This window comes from Budorcas taxicolor, chromosome 4 (genome assembly GCF_023091745.1).
Source record: "Budorcas taxicolor isolate Tak-1 chromosome 4, Takin1.1, whole genome shotgun sequence".
Classification (NCBI taxonomy): domain Eukaryota; kingdom Metazoa; phylum Chordata; class Mammalia; order Artiodactyla; family Bovidae; genus Budorcas; species Budorcas taxicolor.
The window spans coordinates 114,484,802-114,509,782 of record NC_068913.1 but is presented as its reverse complement, the minus strand read 5'-3'; the positions used below and the strand labels follow the sequence as shown (position 1 = coordinate 114,509,782).

Here is a 24,981-nt window from a genome sequence, read left to right as displayed (position 1 = left end):
ATTGATAGATTAAAGGGATGCCTGCCTAGATGTGGGTGCCTCTGCCCACACCATCTTATCCCCTCAGTCCCGCCATGATGGAAGATGAACCTTGAAGCCAGGTTGTGTGGGGATGGCCCAGACTCAAGCAATTTGGAAAAGTCTCTTGACCCAGAAATCACAGAGAGCTAGCTATTCTAAAGTAGATGGAATGCACTCAACCTAGTTTGGCCTGAAAATAGAAAGTGAGAAGAGCATCCTGGACCAGTTGCCCTGAGGACTGAAGAGCTCCTGTGTGAATTCATCAATCTGATTGACTTGCTCAGGGAGGCTGGAACGTCTATCCCCTGAAATGTCTTTGAAAAATAAAAAGCAATATAATCTTTCATCTGAGGACTCCATTGCGGAAACAATCAATACAGCTCTCCATGTAGGATCCCTCTGGAGCAGGAAGAGGAATCATGTAACAGCTTCCAGTGATTTGAGACCAATGATCAATCAGACCTTATCCTAGGCTCCACTTGGAGCCTTAAGAGAAACCAGATACTAACTTCAGACAATTTAATCACAAAAAAACTAGTGTTGTCAGTGCCATCCAACCAAACCCCAAAATATCATTTTTGGTTTCCTTCCTGTTTTGCACTGGCTCCCAAAATATAATCTGAAGAAAAATATTTGAGGAGATGTGCTGTCTGGCTTGATTGTGGGCATCTTGTTGGTGCCCCAGCCCACTGCTTATTCTCTCTCGCCTGGCCAGGAACATATCCACCATGGTCTACATACATCTTTTGTCGGCTTCGTTTACTTCCTGTTGGGGACCTCCATCACATCTCTGTGGGCATTTTGGAGTGTTGTGCCTTATGATCAGTCAGCTGTAGTTGACTGAGAACTGTATGGAGTTGGCTATAATGCTGCTCATGTTGCTCCTTCTTTGGGAATGGTTTCAGATGGGAGCACATTATTAAGCCAGACATTAGGCAAGATATGTAACCCAAGTAGCTATGACATTATAGTTGACAGTATGGTAACCTTTAAGGTTGGAGTGTATCAGGCAGCCACGGGCTCTATCAAGCGGGCTGTGTTTCAGTCTATCCTCAGGTGCCTTGCTGAGGGGATTTGTCACCTGTGCCTCCTTCACAGCTGTTACATCTCAGGCCAAGTATCTCCCTGGACTCAGACTCCCTTGAAGTAATGGCGGGGATTATTCATCACTGACAGTGAAAGTGTTAGTTGCTCAGTCATGTCCGACTCTTTGTGACCCCATGGACTATAGCCCACCAGGTTCCTCTGTCCATGGGGCTTTTCCAGGCAAGAATACCGGAGTGGGTTGCCATGCCCTCCTCCAAGGGATCTTCTTGACCCAAGGATACAATCCGTGTCTCTTATGTCTCCTGCATTGGCAGGGCGGTTTTTCACCACTAGCCCACCCTGGAAAGCCAAATCTCTGGAAAGCCCTATGTAAATTTAAGAATCTGCCCAAGATATGGGGGTTTCCTAGTAGCTCAGCTGATAAAGGATCTGCCTGCGATGCAGGAGACTCCCATTCGATCCCTGGGTTGGGAAAATCTCCTGGAGAAGGGAACATCTACCCCCTGCAGCATCCTGGCCTAGAGAATTCCATGAACAATGTGGAGAATTAGCCAAATAGATACAGTTATCTGGTTTGGTACTATGCTGTCTTCTGAACTAAGTACTGAAATAGGCCTGCTTATTGCAGTTGGTTTTTCTGTTTTGGCTCATCCTCTACACTCAGAAGTCAAAGACTTCACTGCTTGGTCCAGCAAAAGAGCCTGAAATCTTTGAATCCATGTCTGCCTACAAGACCTGTCAGGCTAAATCAGCCATCAAGGTTGTCCACTTTGAATCCACTCTCTATTACATGAAGAGAGAATATTGTAAATCTTCTTTAGAAAACAACCCTGCTCTCAATCCAGTCTTAGTAAGTTTGGCTCAGTTCAGTAGCTCAGTCATGTCCGACTCTTTGCAACCCCATGGACTGCAGCACACCAGGCCTCCCTGTCCATCACCAAATCCCAGAGCTTGCTGAAATTCATGTCCATTGAGGCAGTGATGCCACCAATCATCTCATAGGCAGCTCGGAAGAAGGTAGCTAAGAAAAAGATTAAAAGGGAAACAGCCACTCTCAGTGGAATCCAGGATCAGTGCAACTTTCCCATGATTCCTTAGAGTTCCACACCATTGTGACTGACTGCAGTGCAGTACAGCTTTTAGATCCAGCAGGGATCCACATGATGAAGGAAGTTCTCAGGGTTCATGAGGCCATCGGCATCCAGGTTTTGCTGGCTGAATGCAATCCCTCTGTGAGGGACTCCCTGGCCCAGGGAGAGTACTGGAGAAATGAAGAGGAAAATCTCTTTTACAGTGTATGTGAGGCATGACTTTTGTAGAAGACTCTCAAAATTTGAAAGATATGTATGTTTCCAATGGTCTCAGCTTTTCCAGTGATTGAGAGTAGATGGAAGGGAGGAATACTGTCTAGCCAGTTGTTTAAAATTTCAGGTGTGCAGCATTTTGTACCATGAACCTGGAAATTGTTTCCCCCTGGAGACTTTGGCCTTTTGGATGGACAGAACTGTTCCTTTGAAGCTGATAGCCTTTGTTGATACACAAATGCAGCAGAGCTTTTAGTTAGGCAGAATCAAAAAGAAGAAACTGCCGAGGTTCTCAGCTTTCTTGCACATATGGAATCAAATGAATATCTGTTGAATTGAAATGTAGAGTAAACCCCAAAGTTAATGACCATCTTGTTAGGAGATAAGCGTCTGGACTCTTCCTTCCTCAGGAGGTGAAGGGGTAAAGATGGCATTTACATGAGAAGTGCTGGAGCCTGTTTGGCAGGGCTCCCTAGAGAGGGAGTGGAAAGGATACTGTGTCTGCTAGTGTAACAGCAGGTCGAGAAGCTTTCTGAGTGTAGGGTAGTAACTAGACAAGCTTGTACTCACTTTTGGCTTCCCTCGTCCTTGTCTTCCCTGCCCCACCAGATGGCACTCAGATCTCTGACAGTTCTTCTCAGGCAAAGTCTTACCAGGAATCTAATGGCTAAGCAGGTTTGCAAAATCCTACCAGCCAGCCCCACTTTATACAGAACACTCTTGAGGATACATTTGATGTTTTTAGTCAGCCTTTTTTCTTTAGGGTAAGTAGGTAAGAAAAGAACTCAAAATCAGCCGACACAATGAGAATCCTCCCTGTCTCTTCTGTGATCCCTACCTGTCCTTGGTTTCTGAGGACTTCTCTTTTACCGCTGTGTGCTTCCCATGGAATCTGTCCTAAACTGCTGTATCTGATGAGCAGTGAGTAATGAGTTGGCCAGGCAAAAGGTAAAATGCTGGCTGGGTAATTTTATGTAACCTTTACATTTTTTTTTTTTTAATTTTTGGCTGCACTGGGTCTTTGCTGCTGCACCTGGGCTTTTCTCTGGTTGCAGAGAGTGGGGGCTAATCTCCAGTTGCAGGGAATGTGGGTTTCTCTTGCTGGGAAGCATGTGCTCTAGAGTTGTGACATGTGGGCTCAAGAACACAATCTCAGTACTTGTGGCACACAGGCTTAGTTGCTCTGCAGTATGTGAGATCCTCCCAGACTAGGGATGGAACCCGTGTCTCTTGCATTGGCAGGAGGATTCTTTACCACTGAAGTGGGTATATAGGAAGGGAAGCCCTTCCCTTACACAGGGAAGCCCATATGTAGACTTTTAAATGAGCCTAAAGCAAATAGTTCAGGATAGATTGCAAAAAGGCATGATTGACAGCTTCCCTAAATAATTTAATTATTTTGCAGTGATTTTTTTTTTTTTTCTTCTTATGATATTTTAGCAAGGGTTAACTGGGAATTGACAGTCTTTCTCATATTGAGAAGCTGCTGGTCATCTTTATTTACTCTGCAAGAAAAATTTATTGTAACCAATGGAAAAGAATACACATAAGTGATAGTGTGCTTCCCAAAGAGCACCAATAATTAATCTGCAGATGTTTTTAGTGAAAACAGAGTGAAAGCTTACTGCCATGCACCCTATTGATGTACAAGGAATACTGATGACAGTGATAGCTTTTAACTCTATGAAACAAGGTGAAAATGAAAGTCACTCAGTCATGTCCAACTTTTTGTTACCCCATGGACTGGAGCCCGCCAGGCACCTCTGTCCATGGAATTCTCCAGGCAAGAATACTGGAGCGGGTTGCAATGCCTTCTCTAGGATGTCTTCCCAACCCAGGGATTGAACTCGGGTCTCCTGCATTGCAGGCTTTTTGGATCCTCTAAAACTATTGTGTAAGAGGATTTAGAAGCATGCATTCATACAACCCAGATTCTGTGGGTGAATTATTTATGAGACCTGATCACAGGTTGTGGCATAGCAATATTTTCTTTTCAAAAGCAAGTATGTCCAACATTGAAAGTTTCAAGTTCTGTATCTGGACTTTTATGGATGAATAAAATAAATGATTTTCCAAAGTTAGGACTAGGAGACTAGTTTATGCAAAAATGAAAAGCATATTATTTTAAACAAATGAGATAAAAATAGCAAAAATGCAAAATCATTTTTAACCTACTTCTACATTCTAAAATGGCTACTGGTTTTTCCAGTGGTATGTATGGATGTGAGAGTTGGACCATAAAGAAGGCTGAGTGTCAAAGAATTGATGTTTTTGAACTGTGGTGTTGGAGAAGACTCTTGCAAGTCCCTTGGACTGCAAGGAGATCCAACCAGTCCATTCTGAAGATCAGCCCTGGGATTTCTTTGGAGGAAATGATGCTGAAGCTGAAACTCTGGTACTTTGGCCACCTCATGCGAAGAGTTGACTCACTGGAAAAGGCTCTGATCCTGGGAGGGATTGGGGGCAGGAGCAGAAGGGGACGACAGAGGATGAGATGGCTGGATGGCATCACTGACTCGATGGATGTGAATCTGAGTGAACTCCAGGAGTTGGTGATGGACAGGGAGGCCTGGCATGCTGCGATTCATGGGGTCACAAAGAGTCGAACACGACTGAGTGACTGAACTGAACTGGTAATCCCTTGAGAGCCATACGAGAAATCATAAGCCAGCAAGTTTACCAGCAAGAAGCAGAAAAACAGGTAAGAAGAGTCCTTCTAGTATCAGAGAAACCTGAAAAGCTGGCCATGAAAACTATCCCAGCAAAGTAAACCAAATTTAATTAGATAGACTGTGGACTAATTTATGTCCATGGTCATTGTTAAAAATTAGAGTACAATCAACTGGCAATTAGTAAGCCTAACACCTGGGTATAATACCAATAGAGACACACAGATAAACAGAGAGGTTAGGGAAAGAAACTTTCAGAGAGAGCACTGCTAAAAACTATTGTCATCCCAGGTAACTGTGTGAATGCCAGTGACTGCACCTTCTGAGCAGCAACGTCAGAGATTTCATACTGCAGGGGAGATTTCTGTTATTGTTATTGTTGTTATTTAGTTGCTAAGTCATGCCCAACTCTTTGCAACCCCATGGACTGGAGCATGCCAGGCTCCACTGTCCTCCATTATCTCCAACAATTTGCTTACTTCATGCCCTTTGAGTCAATGATGCTATCTAATCATTTCATCCTCTGTGATCCCCTTCTCCTCTTGCCTTCAATCTTTTCCAGCATCAAGACCTCTTCCAATGAGTCAGCTCTTTGCATCAGGTGGCCAAAGTATTGAAGCTTCGGGATCAGTCCTTTCAATGAGTATTCAGGGTTGATTTTCTTTAGGATTGACTGGTTTGATCTCCTTGCAGTCCAAGGGACTCTCAAGAATCTTCTTCAGCACCACAGTTAGAAAACATCAATTCTTCGGTGCTCAGTATTCTTTATGGTCCAACTCTCATATCCATCCATATATGACTAGCGAAAAAGCTATAACTTTAACTGTTTGGACCTTTGTTGGCAAAGTGCTGTCTCTGCTTTTTAATATGCTATCCAGGTTTGTCATAGCTTTCCCTCCAAGGAACAAGTGTCTTTTAATTTCATGGCTGTAATCATTGTCCATAGTGATTTTGGATTCTAAGAAAATAGAATCTGGCAGTTTTCAATTTTTCTCCTATTTGCCATGAAATAATGAGACCAGATGCCATGATCTAAGATTTGTTGAGAATTGAGTTTTAAGCCAATTTTTCCACTCTCTTCTTTTTCCCTCATCAAGAGGCTCTTTAGTTCCTCTTCACTTTCTGCCATTAGAGTGGTATCATCTGCATATCTCAGGTTGTTGGTATTTCTCCCAACAGCAACATGGACAGGAATGGGTGGGAGAAACATACTTCACCAAAAAAGCCTGGTGGTGGTTTAGTTTAACAATTACTCCAACTCTTGTGATCTCATGGAGTGATCCCACTGTGTTCCTCCGTCCATGAGATTGTCCAGGCAAGAATACTGGAGTGGATGCCATTTCCCTCTCCAGAGGATGTTTCTGACCCAGGGATCCACCAGGGGACTCCTGTACTTCAGGCAGTTCAGTTCAGTTCAGTCACTCAGTCGTGTCTGACTCTTTGTGACCCCATGGACTTCAGCACCCCAGGCCTCCCTGTCCATCACCAACTCCTGGAGTTTACTCAAACTCATGTCCATTGAGTCAGTGATGCCATCCAACCATCTCATCTTCTGTTGTCCCCTTCTCCTACTGCCTTCAATCTTTCACAGCATCAGGCCCTATTTCAATGAGTCAGTTCTTTGCATAAGGTGGCCAGAGTATTGGAGTTTCAGCTTCAACATCAGTCTTTCCAATGAATATTCAGGACTGATTTCCTTTAGGATGGACTGGCTCGATCTCCTTGCAGTCCAAGCGACTCTCAAGAGTCTTCTCCAACACCATAGTTCAAAAGCATCAATTCTTGGGTGCTCAGCTTTCTTTGTAGTCCAACTCTCACATCGATATATGACTACTGAAAGAACCACAGCTTTGACTACATGGACCTTTGTTGGCAAAGTAATGTCTCTGCTTTTTAATGTGCTGTTTAGGTTCCTCATCACTTTCCTTCCAAGGAGCAAGCATCTTTTAATTTCATGGCTGCAGTCACCATCTTGCAGTAATTTTGGAGCCCCAAAAACAAAGTCAGCCATTATTTCCACTGTTTCCCCAGCTATTTGCCATGAAGTGAGGGACCAGACCATGATCTTAGTTTTCTGATTGTTGAGTTTTAAGCCAAGTTTTCCACTCTCCTCTTTCACTTTCATCAGGAGGCTCTTTAGATTCTTACCAACTGAGCTACAGAGACATGTAGACTAGAGCCTAGTGAAGTCATTAAGCAAGTATGGAAGAGCAGCAAATCAAGCCCCAGAAGAAGAGAAGGTGAATCAGTATCCAGAGTTGCTACACTATATTACCTAAAATGTCAAGTTTTTAAGAAAAGCTACAAGACACAGAAAACTATAATCCATATACTAGAAAAGATAAGGCAACAGAAACTGCCTGTTAGAGGGACTAGATATTGGATTTGAAGACAAGGCATCAAAGTAGCAAATAATAAATACATTTAAAGAACAGAAAGAATCACACCTAAAGAAATAAAGGAAGTTATGATGACAATATCTCATCAAGTAGAGAATGTCAATAAAGAGATAAAATTTATATTTTAAGGAAGCACAAAATAAACATTCTGATACTTGAAAGTAAACCTGAAATTTAAAATTTTACTTCTAGGAGCTTAATGACAGATTTGAACCAACAGAGGAATGATTCAATGAATTTGAAAATATAATTACAAACACATGAACATAACAGCTGAGCTCTGAAACACATGAAGCAGAAAATAACCAAAATCAAGGGGAGATAGACTATTCCACAATAATAGCTATACACTCCAATACTCCACTATGAATAATGCATACATCAATTAATCAGAAGGTCAACAAAGAAATAAAAGATGTGACAAACACTGGAAATCAACAAGGTCTAATACAAGAATACTCCACCACCAGCGGCAGATTACACATTGTTTTCAAGTGCACAAGGAATAGTCTCCTAATCAGGTCATCTATAAGGACATGAAACAAACTTTGATAAGTTTGTGTTGTTGTCACTGTCGTTTAGTTGCCAAGTCCTGTCTGACTCTTCTGTCACCTCATGGACTGTAGCCCACTAGGCTCCTCTTTCCACGGGATTTCCTAGGCAAGAATACTGGAATGGGTTGTCATTTCCCTCTCCAGGGGATCTTCCCAACCCAGGGATCAAACCCATGTCTCCTGCATTGGCAGGTAAAGTCTTTACCACTGAGCCACCAGGGAAGCCCAAGAGGCTTGAAATCATACATAGGAAGTTTTCCAGCCAAAATAGAGTAAAATAAAAGAAAAAATGAGGAATTCAGTAATACGTGGATATTAAACTACACAATCTTAAATACAAAGAGCCAAAAAAGAGATCAAACAGGAAATTATAAATACTTTGAGATGAATGAAAATGAAAAAAACAACATGGCAGAACTTAGAGAGTGCAGCTGAAACAATGCTTGGAGGAGATTTCATAGTTGGGAACACCTATATTAAACAAAGATTTCAAACCAGTAACATGATATTTCACATTGAAACAGTAATAAATTAAAAGCAAACTAAAACCTAAAAGCAACCAGACGAGGGATATAGTAAAGATTAGAATGGAAATTATTGATCTAGAAAATAGAAAATTAATAAAATCTAAACTTGTTTATTTTAAATATGAACAAATTTATAAATCTCTAGATAGCTTATCCAAAAATATATGGAGGAGAATTAAATAACTAAAATCACAAATGAAAGAGGAAACATTATTACTCAGCTTTCAGAAATGAAACAATAACATGGAAATGTCATAAACAATTTTATGCTCCCAAGATTAGATAACTTAGATAAAATGAACAAATTAATAAGCTATCAAAATTGAGTCAGGAAGAAATATAAAGTCTGAATAGATCTATAATTTTATAGATCTATTCAGACTTTATATTTCTTCCTGACTCAATTTTTTCTACCAAAAAAAACCCCCAAAGCAAAAAAACCACACAGACCCAAATGACTTGACTGATAAATCCTGCCAGATATCCAAGAATTAATATCAATTCTTCACAAACCCTTCCAAAACAGAAAAATGCATCTAAATTCATTCCATGATGCCAGTATTATTCTGATACCAAGTCAGAAAAACACACAACAATATAAGAAAATTACATGCCAATATATCTTATGAAAATAGGAGAAGGCAATGGCAACCCACTCCAGTACTCCTGCCTGGAAAATCCCATGGATGAAGGAGCCTGGTAGATTGCAGTCCATGGGGTCGCGAAGAGTCAAACACGACTGATCGACTTCACTTTCACGCATTGGAGAAGGAAATGGCAACCCACTCCGGTACTGTTGCCTGGAGAATCCCAGGGACGATGGAGCTTGGTGGGCTGCCGTCTATGGGGTCACACAGAGTCGGAAACGACTGACACGTCTTAGCAGCAGCAACAGCAGCATATCTTATGAATACAGATGCAAAAGTCATCAACAAAATAAAAGCAAAGTGAAGCCAGCAATTATATGGAAAGTATACACCAAGAGACTAGAGATCTCTTCAAGAAAATTAGAGATACCAAGGGAACATTTCATCCAAAGATGGGCTTGATAAAGGACAGAAATGGTATGGACCTAACAGAAGCAGAAGATATTAAGAAGAGGTGGCAAGAATACACGGAAGAACTGTACCAAAAAGATCTTCACAACCAAGATAATCACGATGGTGTGATCACTCACCTAGAGCCAGACATCCTGGAATGTGAAGTCAAATGGGCCTTAGAAAGCATCACTATGAACAAAGCTAGTGGAGGTGATGGAATTCCAGTTGAGCTATTTCAAATCTTGAAAGATGATGCTGTGAAAGTGCTGCACTCAATATGCCAGCAAATTTGGAAAACTCAGCAGTGGCCGCAGGACTAGAAAAGGTCATTTGTCATTCCAATCCCAAAGAAAGGCAATGCCAAAGAATGCTCAAACTACTGCACAATTGCACGCATCTCACACAATAGTAAAGTAATGCTCAAAATTCTCCAAGCCAGGCTTCAGCAATACGTGAACCATGAACTTCCAGATGTTCAAGCTGGTTTTAGAAAAGGCAGAGGAACCAGAGATCAAATTGCCAACATCCACTGGATCATTTAATACACAAGAGAGTTCCAGAAACACCTCTATTTCTGCTTTATTGACTAGGCCAAAGCCTTTGACTGTGTGGATCACAATAAACTGTGGAAAATTCTGCAAGAGATGGGAATACCAGACCACCTAACCTGCCTCTTAAGAAATCTGTATGCAGGTGAGGAAGCAACAGTTAGAACTGGACATGGAACAAGAGACTTGTTCCAAATAGTAAAAGGAGTATGTCACGGCTGTATATTGTCACCCTGCTTATTAACTTCTATGCAGAGTCCATCATGAGAAACGCTGGGCTGGAAGAAGCACAAGCTGGAATCAAGATTGCCAGGAGAAATATCAATAATCTCAGATATGCAGACGACACCACCCTTATGGCAGAAAGTGAAGAGGAAACTAAAGAGCCTCTTGATGAAAGTGAAAGAGGAGAGTGAAAAAGCTGGCTTAAAGCTCAACATTAAGAAAACAAAGACCATGGCATCCGGTCCCATCACTTCATGGGAAATAGATAGGGAAAAGTGGAAACAGTGTCAGACTTTATTTCTTTGGGCTCCAAAATCACTGCAGCCATGAAATTAAAAGACGCTTACTCTTTGGAAGGAAAGTTATGACCAATCTAGATAGCATATTCAAAAACAGAGACAATACTTTGCCAACAAAGGTCCATCTAGTCAAGGCTATGGTTTTTCCTGTGGTCAAGTATAGATGTGAGACTTGGACTGAGAAGAATGCTGAGCGCCAAAGAATTGATGCTTTTGAACTGTGGTGTTGGAGAAGACTCTTGAGAGTCCCTTGGACTGCAAGGAGATCCAACCAGTCCATTTTAAAGGAGATCAGCCCTGGGTGTTCTTTGGAAGGAAAGATGCTAAAGCTGAAACTCCAGTACTTTGGCCACCTCATGCGAAGAGTTGACTCATTGGAAAAGGCTCTGACGCTGGGAGGGATTGGGGGCAGGAGGAAAAGGGGACAACAGAGGATGAGATGGTTGGATGTCATCACCGACTCAATGGATGTGAGTTTGAGTGAACTCCGGGAGTTGGTGATGAACAGGGAGGCCTGGCGTGCTGCGATTCATGGGGTCTCAAAGGGTCGGACACGACTGAGTGACTGAACTGAACTAAACTGATACACCAAGAACAAGGGAAATTTACCTTAGGAAGAAATATTGGCTGAATATCAATTGATATAATAATTAATTTAGTAAGCCATATCAATAGTATAAAAAAGGTTATTTCGATAGATTTAGTAAAGTTTTTGAGAAAAATGAATGCTATTTCATAGTATGTTAAAAACACTCAACAAAGTAGAAAAAGAAAGAAATTTCCAACCTGGTTAAAAGTCACCTGTGAAAATTCTAACTAGTACCATACTTAATGATGCTGCTGCTGCTGCTAAGTCACTTCAGTCGCGTCTGACTCTGTGTGACCCCATAGACGGCAGCCCACCAGGCTCCCCCATTCATGGGATTCTCCAGGCAAGAACACTGGAGTGGGTTGCCATTTCCTTCTCCAATGCATGAAAGTGAAAAGTGAAAGTGAAATCGCTCAGTCGTGTCCGACCTCAGCGACCCCATGGACTGCAGCCTTCCAGGCTCCTCCGTCCATGGGATTTTCCAGGCAGGAGTACTGGAGTCGGTGCCATTGCCTTCTCCAACTTAATGATGAGAGACTGAAAAATTTCCTGCTAAGATTAGGTATAAGACAAGGATATCTGCTCTCATCACTTCATTTCAACTTTTTACCAGAGGTTCTAACTAGAGCAATTAGGTAAGAAAATACACTATTCAAAAACAAGGAAATGAGGGCTACAAAGATGGTTCAACATCCACAATGTGATTCACTACACTAGCACAGTGAAGAATAAAAACCATGTGATCATCTCAATAGACGCCAGAAAAATATTTGACAAAATTCAATGTCCTTTCATGATACAAACTCTGAACAAACTAGATACAAAGGGAACATATCTCTCATAGCAAAGGCCATATACAACAAGCCTACAGCTGTCATACTCAACAGTGAAAAGCTTTTCCTCTAAACTCAGGAAAATTACAAGGATGCTCACTCTTGCCACTTTTATTCAACATAGTACTGGGAGTCCTAGGCAGAGCAATTAAGTAAGAGAAACAAATAAAGAACATCTAAGTCAGAAGCAAATAAAACTGTCTCTATTTTCAAGTGACATGGTCTTATATACAGGAAATTTTAAGACCCCACCAAAAATGTGATGTTATAAGCACATTAAGTAAAATTGCAGATAAAAATCATATACAAAAATCAGTTGCATTTCTGTACACTGATAATGATTTATCAGAAAGAGGAAACAATCTCATTTACATAGCATCAGAAGGAATAACTCACCTGGGAATAAATTTAACCAGAGAGGAGAAAGACTTGTACACTGAAAACAAGACATTGATAAAAGAAATTAAAAGCCACAATTAAATGAAAAGGTATTCTATGCTCATGAATTGAAAGAATTAATATTGCAAAAATGTCCATACTACCCAAAGAGATCTGTAGATTCAATGCAATTCCTATCAGAATTCCAATGGTGCTTTTCACAGAAATAGAAAAAACAATGCTAAAATTTGTAGGAAACACAAAAGATCTCAAATAGGCAAAGAAGTTTTAAGAAAGAAGCACAAAACTAGACGCATCACACTTTCTGATTTCAAATTGTACTACAAAGCTACGCTAATCAAAATCATATAGTATTGGCACAAAAACAGACGCATGGAACAGAACACAGACCTCAGAAATAAACCCATGTATATATGGTAAATCAGTTTACTACAAATGAGCCAAGAGTATACAGTGGGGGAAATAAGTACCTTTTCAATAAATGGTTTGGAAAAACTAGACAACCACATGCAAAAGAATGAAATTGGATGCCTATGCTGCTGCTGCTGCTAAGTCGTTTCAGTTGTGTCCAACTCTGTGCGACCCCATAGACAGCAGTCCACTAGGCTCCCCCGTCCCTGGGATTCTCTAGGCAAGAACACTGGAGTGGGTTGCCATATCATACACCAAAAACAAAAATCAATTCAAAACAGAGTGAGATTTAAACATAAGACTTAAAACCACAAAACTCCTAGAAGAAAACATAGTGGGGAAGGTCCTTGACATCAGGTTGGCAATGATCTTTTGGATTTGACACCAAAAGCACAAGTGACAAAAGCAAAAATCTTAGACCCGGTGTAGTCAAATAAATAAATACTGGGGGGAAAAATCTTTTTAAAAAAGCAAAAATCAATAAGTGAGATTATATCAATGTAAAAAAATTCTGCACAACAAAAGAAACAATCAACAAAATGTGAAGGCAACTTATGGAATGGGAGAAAATGTGAAATCAAATATCTGATAAGGGGTAAAAATTAAAAAGTATACCAGGAATTCATACAACTCTCTAGCAAAAGAAATAAGCAATTCAATTTAAAAATGAGCAGACAAACTTACTAGACATTTTCCCAAAGAAGACATGCACATGGCCAACAGATAATTGAAAAAATTCTCAACACTGCTAATCATGCAGGAAATGCAATCAAAACCACAATGAAATATCATTTCATACCTGAATGGCCATCATCAACAAGACAATCAATAATAAGGTAAACCTATGGCTGATTCATGTTGATGTTAGGCAGAAACAAACACAATACTGTAAAGCAAGTCAGTCAGTTCAGTTCAGTCGCTCAGTCATGTCTGACTCTTTGCGACCCCATGGACTGCAGCACACCAGGCCTTCCAGACCATCACCAATTCCTGGAGTTTACTCAAACTCACGTCTATTGAGTCGGTGATGCCATCCAACCGTCTTATCCTCTGTTGTCCCCTTCTCCTCCCACCTTGAATCTTTCCCAGCATCAGGGTCTTTTCAAATGAGTCAGTTCTTTGTATCAGGTGGCCAAAGTATTGGAGTTTTAGCTTCAGCATCAGTTTTTCCAATGAATATTCAGGACTGATTTCCTTTAGAATGGACTGGTTGGATCTCCTTATAGTCCAAGGGACTCTAAAGAGTCTTCTCCAACACCACACTTAAAAAGCATAAATTCTTCAGCACTCAGCTTTCTTTATGGTCCAACTCTCCCATCCATACACGACTACTGGAAAAACCATAGCTTTGACTAGATGGACCTTTGTTGGCAAAGTAATGTCTCTGCTTTTTAATATGCAGTCTAGGTTGGTCATAACTTTTCTTCCAAGGAGCAAGTGTCTTTTAATTTCATGGCTGAAGTCACCATCTGCAGTGTTTTTGGAGCCCCCAAAAATAAAGTCTGACACTGTTTCCACCGTTTCCCCACCCATTTGCCATGAAGTGATGGGACCAGATGCCATGATCTTAGTTTTCTGAACGTTGAGTTTTAAGTCAGCTTTTCCACTCTCCTCTTTCACTTTCATCAAGAGGCTCTTTAGTTCTTCTTTGCTTTCTGCCATAAGGATGGTGTCATCTGCATATCTGAAGGGATTGATATTTCTCCTGGCAATCTTGATTCCAGCTTGTGCTTCATCCAGCCCAGCATTTCTCATGATGTACTCTGCACATAAGTTAAATAAGCCGCATGAAAATATACAGCAATTATCTTTCAATTAAAAATAAATTTTAAAACAAGACAAGCAATATCAAGTGTTGGTGAGGATATGGAGAAAAGGGAACCTGTGTGCACAGTTGGTAAGAAAGCAAATTAGTGCAGTCACTATGGAAAACAGTATGGAAGTTCCTTAGGAAATTAAAAATATAACTACTATACATTGAACAATCCTACTTCTGGATTCTATCCAAAGGACAGGAAAAAAGAATCTTGATGTTGTATTTGCACTCCCATCTTCATTGCAGTATTATTCACATAGCCTAGATACGTAAACAACCTACGGTTCTGTCTATGGATGAATGGATAAAGGTGACGTAGAGTGTGTGCATATATATACGTGTGTGCTCATTAGGGTCTGACTGTTTGTGACCCCATGAACTGCAGCCTGCCGGGATCTTCTGTCCATGGAATTTCCTAGACAGGAATACTGGAGCGGGTTCTCATTTCCTTCTCAAAGGGATCTTTCTGACCCAGGGATCAAACCCACGTCTCTTGCAGTTCCTGCATTGCAGGCAGATTCTTTACCTCTGAGCCATCAGGGAAGCCATGTATGTATATATACATACATACATACATACACACACACAGTAGAATATTATTCAGCCACGAGAAAGACATCTTGCTGTTTACAACGTGGATGGAACTTGAGGGTATTTCAGTTCATTTTGGTGCAGTAACACCGTTATGTCTGATTCTTTGCGATCTCATGGACTGTAGCATGCCAGGCTTCCTTGCCCATCACCAACTCCTGGAGCTTGCTCAAACTCATGTCCATTGAGTCAGTGATGCCATCCAAACATCTCATCCTATGTCATCCCCTTCTCCTGCCTTTAGTCTTACCCAGCATCAGGGTCTTTTCCAATGAGTTAGTTCTTCACAACAGGTGGCCAAATTATTGGAGCTTCAGCTTCAGCATCAGTCTTTCCAATGAATATTCAGGACTGATTTCTTTTAGGACAGACTGCTTGGATCTCCTTGCAGTCCAAGGGACTCTCAAGAGTCTTCTCCAACGCCACAGTTCAAAAGCATCAGTTCTGCAGTGCTAAGCTTTCTCTATGGTCCAACTCTCCCATCCATACATGACTACTGAAGAAACCATAGCTTTGATCAGATGGACTTTTGTTGGCAGAGTAATGTCTCTGTTTTTTAATATACTGTCTAGGTTGGTCAGAGCTTTCCTTCCAAGGAGCAAGCTTCTTTTAATTTCATGGCTGTGGTCACCATCTGCAGTGATTTTGGGGCTCAAGACAATGAAATCTGCCACTGTTTCCATTGCTTCTCCATCTATTTGCCATGAAGTGACCAGGTGCTGTGATCTTCATTTTTTGAATGTTGAGTTTTAAGCCAGATTTTTCACTTTCTTCTTTCACCCTCACCAAGGGATTCTTTAGTTCTCCTTCACTTTCTGTCATAAGGGTGGTGTCATCTGCATATTTGAGGTTATTGATATTTCTCCCAGCAAACTTTATTCCAGCTTATGATTCATCCAGCCCGGCACTTCACATGATGTACTGTGCATGTAAGTCAAATAAGCAGGGTGACAATATACAGCCTTGATGTACGCCTTTCCCAATTTGAAACCAGTCCTTTGTTCCACATCCATTTCTTTTTTTTTAATTTTAATTTTTACTTTATTTTACTTTACAATACTGTATTGGTTTTGCCATACATTGACATGAATCCGCCACGGGTGTACATGAGTTCCCAATCCTGAACCCCCCTCCCACCTCCCACCCCATATCATCTCTCTGGATCATCCCCATGCACCAGCCCCAAGAATCCTGTATCTTGTATCGAACATAGACTGGCGATTCGTTTCTTATATGATAGTATACATGTTTCAATGCCATTCTCCCAAATCATCCCACTCTCTCGCTCTCCCTCTCCCTCAGAATCCAAAAGTCCATTCTACACATCTGTGTCTCTTCTGCTGTCTCACATACAGGGTTATCCTTACCATCTTTCTAAATTCCATATATATGTGTTAGTATACTGTATTGGTGTTTTTCTTTCTGGCTTACTTCACTCTGTATAATCAGCTCCAGTTCCATTCATTTCATTCGAACTGATTCAAATGTATTCTTTTTAATGGCTGAATAGTACTCCATTGTGTATATGTACCACAGCTTTCTTATCCACTCGTCTGCTGATGGACATCTAGGTTGCTTCCATGTCCTGGCTATTATAAACAGTGCTGTGATGAACATTGGGGTACATGTGTGTCTTTCATTCTGGTTTCCTCGGTGTGTATGCCCAGAAGTGGGATTGCTGGGTCATAAGGCAGTTCTATTTGCAATTTTTTAAGGAGTCTCCACACCGTTCTCCATAGTGAGAAAGTAGAAAAAAAAATTAAGGAAACAATTCCATTCACCATTGCAATGAAAAGAATAAAATACTTAGGAATATATCTACCTAAAGAAACTAAAGACCTATATATAGAAAACTATAAAACACTGATGAAAGAAATCAAAGAGGACACTAATAGATGGAGAAATAAACCATGTTCATGGATTGGAAGAATCAACATAGTGAAAATGAGTATACTACCCAAAGCAATCTACAGATTCAATGCAATCCCTATCAAGCTACCAGTGGTATTTCTCACGGAATTAAAACAAATAATTTCAGGATCTGTATGGAAATAAAAAAAAACATTCAATAGCCAAAGCAATCTTGAGAAAGAAGAATGGAACTGGAGGAATCAACTTGCCTGACTTCAGGCTCTACTACAAAGCCACAGTCATTAAGACAGTATGGTACTGGCACAAAGACAGAAATATAGATCAATGGAACAGAATAGAAAGCCCAGAGATAAGTCCACACACCTATGGACACCTTACCTTCGGCAAAGTAGGCAAGAATATACAATGGAGTAAAGACAATCTCTTTAACAAGTGGTGCTTGGAAAACTGGACAACCACTTGTAAAAGAATGAAACTAGATCACTTTCTCAAAAACAACAGAATGATCTCTGTTCGTCTCCAAGGCAAACCACTCAATATCACAGTTATCCAAGTCTATGCCCCAACCAGTAATGCTGAAAAACTGAAGTTGAACGGTTTTATGAAGACCTACAAGACCTTTTAGAACTAACACCCAAAAAAGATGTCGTTTTCATTATAGGGGACTGGAATGCAAAAGTAGGAAGTCAAGAAACACGTGGAGTAACAGGCAAATTTGGCCTTGGAATGCGGAACGAAGCAGGGCAAAGACTACTAGAGTTTTGCCAAGAAAATGCACTGGTCATAGCAAACACCCTCTTCCAATAACACAAAAGAAGACTCTACACATGGACATCACCAGATGGTCAACACTGAAATCAGATTGATTATTATCTTTGCAGCCAAAGATGGAGAAGCTCTATACAGTCAACAAAAACAAGACCAGGAGCTGACTGTGGCTCAGATCATGAAATCCTTATTGCCAAATTCAGACTTAAATTGAAGAAAGTAGGGAAAACCACTAGACCATTCAGGTATGACCTCAATCAAATCTCTTATGATTATACACTGGAAGTGAGAAATAGATTTAAGTGCCTAGGTCTAATAGATAGAGTGCCTGATGTACTATGGAATGAGGTTCATGACATTGTACAGGAGACAGGGATCAAGACCATCCCTATGGAAAAGAAAGGCAAAAAACCAAAATAGCTGTCTGGGGAGGCCTTACAAATAGCTGTGAGAAGAAGAGAGTCGAAAAGTCAAGGAGAAAAGGAAAGATATAAGCATCTAAATGCAGAGTTCCAAAGAATAGCAAGAAGAGATAAGAAAGCCTTCTTCAGCAATCAATGCAAAGAAATCGAGGAAAATAACAGAATGGGAAAGACTAGAGATCTCTTCAAGAAAATTAGAGATACCAAGGGAATATTTCATGCAAAGATGGGCTCGATAAAGGACAGAAATGGTATGGACCTAACAGAAGCAGAAGATATTAAGAAGAGGTGGCAAGAATACACAGAAGAACTGTACAAAAAAGATCTTCACGACCAAGATAATCACGATGGTTTGATCACTAATCTAGAGCCAGACATCCTGGAATGTGAAGTCAAATGGGCCTTAGAAAGCATCACTAGGAACAAAGCTAGTGGAGGTGATGGAATTCCAGGTGAGCTATTTCAAATCCTAAAAGATGATGCTGTGAAAGTGCTGCACTCAATATGCCAGCAAATTTGGAAAACTCAGCAGTGGCCGCAGGACTGGAAAAGGTCAGTTTTCATTCCAATTCCAAAGAAAGGCAATGACAAAGAAGGCTCAAACTACCGCACAATTGCACTCATCTCACATGCTATTAAAGTAATGCTCAAAATTCTCCAAGCCAGGCTTTCAGGAATACGTGAACCGCGAACACCCTGATGTTCAAGCTGGTTTTGGAAAAGGCAGAGGAACCAGAGATCAAATTGCCAACATCTGCTGGATCATGGAAAAAGCAAGAGAGTTCCAGAAAAAACATCCATTTCCGCTTTATTGACTATGCCAAAGCCTTTGACTGTGTGGATCACAATCAACTGTGGACGATTCTGAAAGAGGTGGGAATACCAGACCACCTGACCTGCCTCTTGAGAAATCTGTATGCAGGTCAAGGAGCAACAGTTAGAACTGGACATGGAACAACAGACTTGTTCCAAATAGGAAAAGGAGTACGTCAAGGCTGTATATTGTCACCCTGCTTATTTAACTATATGCAGAGTACATCATGAGAAATGCTGGACTGGAAGAAACACAAGCTGGAATCAAGATTTCCAGGAGAAATATCAATAACCTCAGATATGCAGATGACACCACCCTTATGGCAGAAAGGGAAGAGGAATTAAAAAGCCTCTTGATGAAAGTGAAAGAGGAGGGTGAAAAAGTTGGCTTAAAGCTAAACATTCAGAAAACGAAGATCATGGCATCTGGTCCCATCACTTCATGGGAAATAGATGGAGAAACAGTGACAGATTTTATTTTTCTAGGCTCCAAAATCACTGCAGATGGTGACTGCAGCCATGAAATTAAAAAATGCTTACTCCTTGGAAGAAAAGTTATGACCAACCTGGACTGCATATTAAAAAGCAGAGACATTACTTTGTCGACTAAGGTCCATCTAGTCAAGGCTATGGTTTTTCCTGTGGTCATGTATGGATGTGAGAGTTGGACTGTGAAGAAGGCTGAGCACTGAAGAATTGATGCTTTTGAGCTGTGGTGTTGGAGAAGACTCTTGAGAGTCCCTTGGACTGCAAGGAGATCCAACCAGTCCATTCTGAAGGAGATCAGCCCTGGGATTTCTTTGGAAGGAATGATGGTAAAGCTGAAACTCCAGTACTTTGGCCACCTCATGTGAAGAGTTGACGCATTGGAAAAGACTCTGATGCTGGGAGGGATTGGGAGCAGGAGGAAAAGGGGACAACCGAGGATGAGATGGCTGGATGGCATCACTGACTCGATGGGCATGAGTTTGGGTGAACTCCGGGAGTTGGTGATGGACAGGGAGGCCTGGCGTGATGAAATTCATGAGGTCGCAAAGAGTCGGACATGACTGAGTGCCTGAACTGAACTGAGATCACTTTCTAACATCACACAGAAAAATGAACTCAAAATGGATTAAAGATCTAAACGGAAGACCAGAAACTATAAAACTCCTAGAGGAGAACATAGGCAAAACACTCTCCGACATAAATCACAGCAGGATCCTTTATGATCCACCTCCCAGAATACTGGAAATAAATGCAAAAATAAACAAATGAGATCTAATTAAAATTAAAAGGTTTTGCACAACAAGGGAAACTATAAGAAAGGTGAAAAGACAGCCTTCTGAATGGGAGAAAATAATAGCAAATGAAGCAACTGACAAAGAATTAATGTCAAAAATACACAAGCAACTCCTGCAGCTCAATTCCAGAAAAATAAACGACCCAATCAAAAAATGGGCCAAAGAACTAAATAGATATTTCTCCAAAGAAAACATATGGATTGCTAACAAACACATGAAAAGATGCTCAACATCACTAATTATTAGAGAAATGCAAATCAAGACCACAGTGAGATACCATTTCACACCAGTCAGAATGGCTGCTATCCAAAAGTCTACAAGCAATAAATGCTGGACAGGGTGTGGAGAAAAGGGAACCCTCTTACACTGTTGGTGGGAATGCAAACTAGTCCACATCCATTTCTAACTGTTGCTCCTTGATTTCTCAGGAGGCATGTAAGGTGGTCTGGTATTCCCATTTCTTTCAGAATTTTCTAGTTTGTTGTGATCCACACAGTCAAAGGCTTTAGTGTAGTCAATGAAGCAGAACGGGATGTTTTTCTGGAATTCTATTGTTTTTCCTATGACCCAACGGATGCTGGCAATGTGATCTCTGGTTCCTCTGCCTTTTTGAAATCCAGCTTCAACATGTGGAAGTTCATGCTTCATGTACTGTTGAAACCTTGCTTGGAGAATTTTCAGCATCACTTTGCTAGCATGTGGGATGAGTGCAATTGTGTGTAGTTGAGGGCATTTACTAAGTGAAATAAGTCAGACAGAGAACAACAAATAGTATATGGTATCACTTTTTAATGTAGAATCTTAAAAAGTCAAATTCCTTGAAATGGAGAGTAGAATGCTGGTTACCAGGGGCTGGGGGGTGGGAGAAATTTGAAGATGTTGGTCAAAAAGTACAAACCTCCAGGGAGATGAGTATGTACACATACAGTGATTATAGTGCAATTTGGTATTACCTACTTGAAAGTTGCCAAGATAGTAGATCTCAGCACCAAAAAGAAATGGTAATTATGTGAAGTAATGCAGATGTTAGCTAATGTTGTGATGGGAATCATTTTGTAATATGTAAGTATAATCAAATCAATATATCATGCATTTTATATGTTTATGATGTTACATTCAATTATATCTCAATAAACCTAGAGGGTAATGTTCCTGGCAGGCAGAACCACTTTTGTGGCATTGTCCATGCTGATGTTCACTCAAAAATTCCTGTCCTGGGAAAGGAGACACTCAAGAGGCAATTTTATTTAAAAATGCCTAAAAAGCAAAAGACAAGTGGAAATAAGATTATTGGTCAAAAGTTGGAAATAAAAAGAGATCTCAGAAACCTAAAATGCTCTTCCTCACTGATGTTATAACCGTTGTTGGGGACAAGATGCTGGTGTCACAGAAAACTTTGGAAAACATTACCATAGCCCAGAGCTAAGGGATAGGATGTGCTTAGTTCCTGTCATGTCTGACTCTTTGTGACCCCATGGACTGCAGCCCTCCAGGTTCCTCTGTTCGTGAGGATTCTCCAGGTAAGAATACTGGAGTAGGTTGCCATGCCCTCCTCCAGCAGACCTCCCCATCCCAGGTTCTTGCATTGCAGGCAGATTCTTTACTAACTGAGCTAACCAGGGAAGCCCAAGAAAACTGGAGTGGTTAGCTTATCTCTTCTCCAGGGTATCTTTCTGGCCCAGGGTCTCCTGTATTGCAGGCAGTTTTTTTGCCAGATGAGCTACCAGGAAATCAGCATGGGATAGGATATGCAGTGACAATACTGCATACCCACCAGTTCACTGGTTAATGTTGCTGTCTCTTTAAGTCATCACCACTGGGCCCTCCCCTCCCTGAGCTTCTTGAGCTCTGAGAAGCACAGAGACTTCCTTGTTGGTGGGGAGGAAACCAGTCACTGCACCCACAGCAAAGGGCAGACAGCAGATCAGGAGCTTCTTGGATCTAACGTTAGAGCCTGTCACCAATTCTGCAGGAAAGGTGAGTGTAAGGGAAAGGGAGTCACTCCGGGAGTAGGACCTGTGGGCAACAGGAAGAGTCTGTGTGAAACTGACTAGCGAGCATGTGCATTCTAGTAAGTATGAGAAAGGGAAGCAAGACCTAGAAACAGTAACTTCGCATGCATAGGTTAGTAAGAATGTTTTGAGTGTCAAATAGAGTAAGTTCAGAAGTGGTAAGCATCACTCTCCAGCTCTTGTTGCACATGCTCCTGTTGTTGTTTCATCATTCAGTCATGTCTAACTCTTTGCAACCCCTGGACTGTAGCCCACCAGTCTCCTCTGTCCTCCACTGTCTCCCAGAGTTTGCTCAAAATTCACATCCCTTGAATCAGTGATGCTAAGTGATGCACATATTCTTGAAAGTGAAGTCACACAGTCATGTCCGACTCTTTGCAACCCCACGGACTGTAGCCCACCAGGCTCCTCCATCCATGAAATTTTCCAGGCAGGAGTACTGGAGTGGGTTGCCATTTCCTTCTCTAAGCACATACTCTTATGTGGCACATACTCTTATATTCTCTCTCTTTCTCTGTATGTGTGCACGCTCAGTCACTGATGTCCGACTCTTTATGATCCCCTGGACTGTAGCACACCAGGCTCCTCTCTCCATGGAAATTACCAGGCAAGAATACTGGAGTGGGTTGCCATATCCTGTTCCAGGGGATCTTCCTGACCCCAGAATCAACCCCACATCTCTTGTGTCTCTTGCATTGGCAGCAAGATTCTTTACCACTGAGCCACCTGGGAAGCCCCTCTCCTTCCCTAGTCCCCGAGTAAATAAGAAAGGTGATTGCTAGAACTACTGCAGACACCAAAATGCATTTTCAAAGTCAACAAACACTCCCCAAAAGCATGTTCAGCAAAGGCAAAAGGTACTCCCGGGGACTTACAAGGAAAGCTAACCTCAGAAAAAGTTACAAAGTGAGAATTCTGTAATTCTAAAACCTCCACTCTGCTTAGCACTATCCACAATAGTGCAGGAAACAACTAAGGTAATGAACTTGGTCCTCACCCCTTGCCCTACAGGGACTCTTGAATATCTTCTCCCCAAGTCAAGCTGGGCTTTGTGGGCTGCTGTACCATGTTAATTTCCTCATCGCAACTGTGTACTGAAGCGGTGGGACTAGGACAACTGATTCAAAAACTCAGGTCATGGGCTGAATGATTAAAAATAATTCGGCATGGAGGGGAACTTAATCTTTTTAAGTACAGATATAGGAATACAAATCTAAGAAATACACATTTTTATATATTGTGAATCACCACAATGGCATTTCTGCAGCCATAAAATAAAGATTGGAGCAATATGGCAGGTGTATATAATATTAAGAAAAAACACAGACTGTGAATAGTGTATGTGATAGCATTGCAGCTACATAAAAATGTGCATTGCACATGGACAATAAGATCAAAGGAACTATAGAAAATAAAAAGTATTGCAAAAGATAAAAATACATACATGTTTAACAATCTCCTAAATAATTCCAAAAGATGCCAGGTTCAATGAGTACTGGACTAGCTAAATAAACCTTGACCCCTTGAAGTTTTAAAAGAAAGGATTGTACAAATTTTACTTTTTCCAATAACTGTATACCTTTGTAACCCCAGATTTTAGCTGTTAAGAACCTCAGAAGAACTTTCCAAATTCCATTCCAAACTTTGCAGGAAGTTCCAAAGGGCATACCCAAGAGTTCTGTGGATTCCCTGTAGCACACTTTCTCATTTCCTCCTGTGACGAGGACATCTTGCTTCAGGTAAAGTCTTCTTCTTGGTTGTGAATCTTGTAGCTCTTTCTTCATTTCAGCCGTGCTGTCAATTAAGGGAGCCTGTAGATTTCTAGACACAAAATAACTAATCACATCATGGGATTTGCCCCTGGGACAAACTTGACTGAAAGCTTTGGGGGGTGGGGGGGTGCAGGAGAGATACTGCAGAAATGCAAACAGCTTTGGCTTGAGTTCTAGACAAAACTGCCCTCTGAGTTCTTTGAGACGGGTTATTGAGCCAGCCTCTCTCTTTGCTTTTCCCTTGATGTTGGAGCCAATGAGGGAGAACACAGTTATCTGTAAGAATCAGGTGGGCGATGTGAAGAGGTAGAGTTTGAAATGGACAGTAAAGCAGACAGGACTCAGGAAGAAATGTGGGGTGGGATGTAGGGTCCTAGGAGGGAGAGCACCAGGTGGGTTGGAAAAGGCGCTGAAATCTTCTGTGTCTGGAGTGGCTGACTGGTGGGGTGGGGGGTGGGCGGGGATTCACTGGAACTGAGGCTGGAGAAGTAGGCTGAGGAGAGACTGTGCTCTCTTGTTCAGGTGCTCACCGGATCAGGGAAACTGGATCACAGAACGTTTAATTGTATTAAATGATGTTTGAATGAGTATAATCACTTTACTTTGAGAAGCCTCAGATTCAAAGGCAAGAGCATAACAAGCTGGAGGGGAGCCTCCCAGTCTCTCTAACACACAGATCATATTTAGACTTATTTGTTTACTTATTTTAATTGACATACAGTTGACTTAAAATACTATAGTACTTTCAAGTGTACAACACAGTGATT

The 24,981-nt window shown here is 41.2% G+C and overlaps 1 pseudogene; it reads left to right on the top strand.

Annotated features, from left to right (window-relative positions):
• The first annotated feature begins 331 nt into the window (after positions 1-331).
• Positions 332-2,449, top strand: LOC128046357 (sulfate transporter-like; annotated as a pseudogene).
• The last annotated feature ends 22,532 nt before the right edge of the window (positions 2,450-24,981 follow it).